This window comes from Tachypleus tridentatus, chromosome 9 (assembly GCF_004210375.1).
Source record: "Tachypleus tridentatus isolate NWPU-2018 chromosome 9, ASM421037v1, whole genome shotgun sequence".
NCBI classification, from domain to species: Eukaryota; Metazoa; Arthropoda; class Merostomata; order Xiphosura; family Limulidae; genus Tachypleus; species Tachypleus tridentatus.
In genome coordinates, this window is record NC_134833.1 from 147,499,717 (window position 1) to 147,506,507 (window position 6,791).

Consider the following 6,791-nt stretch of genomic DNA (forward strand, 5'->3'; position numbering starts at 1 on the left):
TTATAAGTACTAACACACATTTACATAATTGTTTTTGTAAAGAGCTACAAATAAACTGTTTATAAACAAATAACCAAACACAGGAGGGGCAGAAAGTGTTCGTGCGTCTACTTTAATGGTCAGTTGTGCAGTCTTTCAGGTGAATTACTTGGCGCAATCTCTCCTCATAGCCCTCCATGACGGTACTCGACTGGTATTTTCTTCCATTATTCTATACAGAAAGCCTCCAACTCTTGCAAGGTTTTCGGATGACGCTGATGAGCCCTGGTCTTCAACTCATGCTAAACGTTTTCTATTGGGTTGAGATCGGGTGACTGCGATGGCCACTCCGAAACACTTATATGGTTCATCTGTAACCAGGATTGCACATATTTCGATGTATGCTTAGGGTCATTGTCGTGCTGGAAGATCCAACGACGCCCAAGCTGCAAGTTCCAAGCATCATTCTTGATATAAGTGCCTAATATATCAACGTACTCTTCTTTTTTCATGATTCCGTTGACGCGGTGAAGGCTGCCTACACCAGAAGAGCTGAAGGAACCCCATAGCATGATCGAGCCACCTCCGTATTTTACTGTAGGGACGGTGTTCTTTGGAAGATTTCGTTCCCCCTTCTTACGAAAAATATAGCGAACATCATTGTGGCCGAAAAGCTCGATTTTAATCTCGTCTGACCAAAGAATACTCTTCCAATAGGTAATGGGTTTATCTACATGCTTTCTTGCATACCTCAATCGTGCTTCTAAATGAACAGGTTTTAAATATGGAGTTCTACGAGGACGGCGAGCTTTGAACCCAGAAGAGCGTAACATGTTCATAACTGTAGAAGTGCTTACTTCAACCCTAGTTTCTGTTTGTAATTACGTGTCAAACGAGGGAGGTTAGGAGTTGATCCTGTAAGGTTAAACTTGGCAATTATGCTTTGAACAGTAGATTTCGGCACATTAAGTTGTGTAACAATACCGGAAAGAGACAAACAAGATTTGTATTTTACAATAATTCGGTTTTTTAAATCACTGACAGTTGTTTCCTGTTCGCCATGGTGACCAAGCAGATAATGACTGAAACGGCGCTAAATTGCCGAAAGTACATTTTTTGCTGGCTAAATTCAATAATTATGAACCGAGTGTCTAGTTCTGGAATGGTATAATGTAGTTTATTCACCAAACTAAACAAAATTTTACGGGAATATCAGTTTTTCACACGTTCTGAAATGTACGAACACTTTCTGCTCCTCGTATTTTTTGGTTGTTTATAAACAGTTTATTTGTGGTTTAATTTACATAAAAATTATGTAGATGTGTGTTAGTATAATATTTATAACATATTTTACGTCTATTAGCCTAATAGTGATACTTTTTAAGTTATGAGCAGAAAACTACTCGGGACGCAGAGGTACGAACACTTTCTGTCGTAACTGTAAGTTAATTCACACTACATAGTGACACAAAACACTAAATGTGTAGTCATGATGTTATATAGTGCTACAAAACACTAAATGTGTAGTCAAGATATTCTACAGTAATACAAAATACTAAATGTGTAGTCATGATGTTATATAATGCTACAAAACACTAAATGTGTAGTCATGATGTTATGTAGCGACACAAAACACTAAATGTGTAGTCATGATGTTATATAGTGCTACAAAACACTAAATGTGTAGTCAGGATATTCTATAGCGATACAAAACACTAAATGTTTAGTCATGATGTTATGTAGCGACACAAAATACTAAATGTGTAGTCATGATGTTCTGTTTCTAAATATTTGACAGGGCAGTTATTACATACTGTGAACGATGTAAGAGAAACAGTTATTATCAAATGATAACTGATATGGTAAGATATACTTTGATACGTTTCCATTTGATATTACAAATTCGGGTACATGTGAATTGGTTTTTTTTCAGACGTAACCAGTGAAGGTGTATGTTTTGTACAGATTCAATACAAATTTTTTGTAAGTTTTTCGATACAAAACTCTGGTTACCTCAGTTTTATCTACAAGTTTTACTGAGAGTATCATGAAATTTCGAGGCTACGATCGGTTCTCTAGGTTTTTTTATTAGTAGAAATAACGCTGTAGTGACAATAGTGACACCTAACGTGCACAACAGTTTACCATTAAAAGACTGTTTTTAACAATGATCACAAAACTATTGTAAAAATGTCTTCCATTCCAGCTCGCCATCATATTTTCATTAATATAAAACTTGCGTAACTTAAGAAGAACCGTGTGATAGTGTGTTAAGACTTTAAATATTCCTGTTACTACAGTAAACTATACTAAATTTGTCTTAGGTCTAATAACAATAGAAGTTAACAAGTATTTATAAAGTAACTTGTAGGAAGGTTAATTCAGTCTTGGTAAAGCCACATCTATTTCATTTTGGGTTATTTGTAAGTATCTAAGGTTATTATACCCTAGGATAAAATTATTCAAACTCAAGATGGACAAAATTAATATTTCTTTCACTTGTCTAAACTGCAACACCTTCAAGTACAGCTCTGCATGGCCAGGTTGTTAAGTACTCGCCTTGTAACTGAGGGTCGCGGATTCCGATACCCGTGACACGCAAACGTGCGGTGAGAGCACTGTTATGTAACAGTCAGTCTCACTATTCGTTGGTAATAGAGTATTACAAGAGTCAGCGTCGGGTGGTGATGACTTCCTGCCTTCGCTCTGGTCTTACACTTCTCAATTAGAGACGGCTAGTGCAGAGAGTTCCCGTGTAGCTTTCAATACAAATTCAAAACAAACCTTCAAGAAGTTAAACTATTACATATATTTGTGTGTTATATATTTGTATATTTGTTATATTTGTAAAATTATATTTAAATGACAAATTTGTCATTAAATCTATAAAGATTTAAAACAGAAAGAAGTAACTTAGAAAATAACTTTCTATTGTACCATCAAATACTGAGAATTTCATAAATGTACATTTAGTGTTCTGTAATGTTATATAAAGTATAAGATTGTAAACATTCATTTTATTCACTATTAAGTTCATTAACATATACAATCTCTTTTTATTGTCAGAGTTAATGTATAGTGAACGTACACTATGTTTTGGTTGTAAAGTTTATTCTGTGATAACACTATGTAACAGAAATTTTGTACCTGGATAGTATGTGTTATTTCTCAGTTTCTTATGTTGTAAAAGTACATAAAATGACCATTACCCCTTCAAACTTTGCTTTTGGAACCTGGGTAATGAAATTTATAAATTAACCTATTTTCTATGTAAAAACAGGAAAATTTGCACATTTTCATTTACATAAGGTCTGAATAAAACATCATATGAATCAAGATATATATATGTATTTATACTAAAGTTGTACAAAAACGTTTAGAAGAGTAGTTTTCGAGATTTGCGACTGTAATATAAATCACTTTCACGTATCAGCCCCTAAATATAGCCTCCCATCATGTTTGACGCTCCGAGGTCAAAAGTAAAGTTTGAAGAAAAATAGATCTTTTCCATTTACTTTAGGCTTAAGAAATTGGGAAATAACATTTTCTGCCCAGGAACAAGAAAAAAAAAAAAATGTTGTTACATAGTGTAATATACAGTAAATATGATAGATTATAAAACATTAAATTAAAGATATATATATATATATATTATATAATACAGTAAAACCTGTCTAAGCCGGAAACTGCATTGGGTGGAAACCTCTAAAAGGCAAAAAAATATCAAAATTTTCCAGCATTATCTTAAGATTTGTCTTATAAAGGTCCTCTATAAGGCGTAACCTGCGTAACGCGAACGGAAAACCTACTTTCACCTACCTCATCTGTCAACAATTTCTTATTTAATTAATAATTTCTATAAATATTAATAAATTCTTGTTTAATTAATAATTTCTATAAATATAATAAATTCTTGTTTAATAATAATTTCTATAAATATTAATAAATTCTTGTTTAATTAATAATTTCTATAAATATTAATAAATTCTTGTTTAATTAATTTCTATAAATATTAATAAATTCTTGTTATATATTATTTGTTTAAACATAAACAAATTTACGGACATTTTGTTACGGTAAGGTTAAATATATTCTGTTCTTTTTTGCTGCCATTATTTTTTGCGGTTAAATTATACTCATGATTTGTAGAAATATATTTTGCTTTTCAGTGCAAAATTTTACTCTTGGCCCGGCATGGCCAAGCGTGTTAAGGCGTGCGACTCGTAATCTGAGGGGCGCGAGTTCGCATCCGGTCGCGCCAAACATGCGCCCCTTTCAGCCCTGGAGACGTTATAATATGACGGTCAATCCCACTATTCGTCGGTAAAGAGTAGCCCATGAGTTGGCGGTGGGTGGTGATGACTAGCTGCCTTCCCTCTAGACTTACACTGCTAAATTAGGGACGGCTAGCACAGATAGCCCTCGAGTAGCTTTGTAAGAAATTAAAAAACAAACAAACAAACAAAATTTACTCCTTTAAATAATTTTCATCAAATAAATAAATTACTATCTTCCTAACTTTGAATTTAGGGAAAATGTACCATGGGTAACAGGTAAAAGTGAAAATTTGCGCTGTTTCAAAAAGTTAAGGAAGAATCAACTTCCTGTGGAATGAAAAGCGAATAATAAATGGTGGATGACAAGTCCTATATTCGAGGAATTTTAACAAATTAAACAAAGAATGGAACAAAAGAAAATATGAATATTCTACTTTACCTAGATAATGCAGCTTGTCACCTATAAGTTCAACTATCAAATGTTTGTTTGGTTTTCTACCTCCATGTACAACATCAGTTCTATAGCCACTAGATAATAGAATTATACAGTGTATAAAATTGAAATACAGTAAATTGATGTTTCACCATATTGTTGCAAACATGGACGACTGTAAGAGAGCATCTGAAACGACGTGTTAGATGCAATTGCATTTTTAGTCATTCAATCAAATGTGTAATAAAGTGCTTTCAAAACTGTGAATTTATTCCTGATAATGGCGAAGAATGTGGAGAAGTTGTTTGTTATGATAATTCAAGTGAAATCCAAACTCTAATTGAGAAGATTGATGCAGATGATTCTGTGAACGGGAAAGTTTTGTGAACGTTGACAAAATGTTTTAACAGAAACTGGTGGAATTGATTTAAAATCTATAATAGAATCGCAAGATGGTAACAGTGTGAGAGATTCAGAAGATGAACAAAATGAAAAAGATAGTGAGGAAATAGAAATTCCTACTTCATGGCAAGTGTTAAGTTATATTAACGCTATCAAATTTGTATGCAAAATAAAAGGGGAAAATGAACTTCATGAAAGGCCGTAGAATTGGCATTCTCTTTTAACCGCATGAGAAAGCCCATTAAGAAAACGAAGCAGTTGAAATTGAACACTTTCTTCAAATTTTACATTTGTAAATAACAATGTATACTTTGTCCAAACATTTAAAAATGGTGACGTCATCTCTTATTAAACCCATACAATCGGTGATACCTCTTTTGTCTAAACTTACATAAAGGGTAATATATCGCGATATAAATGGTGGTAATCCTTTTGTTTGTTATATATGAGTGGTGATATCTCTTTCGTTTAAACATACATATATAGTGCTATACCACGAATATGTATATATTGATATATCTCCTTCGTTTTCTTTTACATGGATTGCGATATCTCTTGTTTAAATATATGTAGGTGGTGCTATTTCTTTTGTTTGAATGTGTGACTTCCATATTTTCTTGTGTAATTTTGGGCCAGCATGGCCAAGCGCGTGTTAAGGCGTTCGACTCGTAACCCGAGGGTCGCGGGATCGAATCCCAGTCGCACCAACATGCCCGCCCTTTCAGCCGTGGGAGTGTTATAATGTGACTGTCAATTTCACTATTCGTTGGTAAAAGAGTAGCCCAAGAGTTGGCGGTGAGTGGTGATGACTAGCTGCCTTCTCGCTAGTCTTACACTGCTAAATTAGGGATGGCTAGTGCAGATAGCCCTCGTGTAGCTTTGTGCGAAATTCAAAACAAACTTATTTTAATTTATTTTTTCTAAACGTGTCAGTGTCTTTTCATATTGCAAGGCCACATCAAGCTATCTGCTGTTGTCCACTGAGAGGATCGAACTCTAATTTTAGTGCTGTAAATCCGTAGAATTACCGCATCATCATTTAATTTTAATAAAAGCTAGATTTCACTGAAACATTAACACATTTTCGTCCCAACATCTGAAGAGGTCCTTATAATTTATATCGCTTAGATTTCTATAAAGGTTTGAGTTGGTTTGTTTTGATTTTCACGCAAAGCCACACGAGGCTTGGTTTGAATTTCGCGCAAAGCTCCACAAGGGCTATCTGCTCTAGCCGTCCCTAATTTAGCAGTGTAAGACTAGCGAGAAGGCAGCTAGTCATCACCACCCACCGCCAACGCTTGGGCTTCTCTTTTACCAACGACTAGTGGGATTGAACGTGTGACATTCTAACCTCCACATCTGAAAGGAGCAAGTATGTCAATGGTGCGACAGGGACTCGTACCCACAACCCTCGGATTACAGGTCAGAGTGACTTAACCACATGGCCATGCCGAGCCTGCTTTTATAAAGGACTCCAATATCGTTATATAGATTTATTTTTTTTTCTTGCCCATAGAGTCTTCAATTCTACTGATTTTCATCGCTAGGTAAACTGATAAAAACAAAACAAGCTATTTTACTCAGGTGACTTGTTGTTGAATTGAAATGGAATATTTACTGACGAACGAGAAAGAGTTAGTTTTAATGTTGTAATACCTCAGGTGTGTTTGTAAAGAAAAAATAATGTTTGTTTTGTTAAA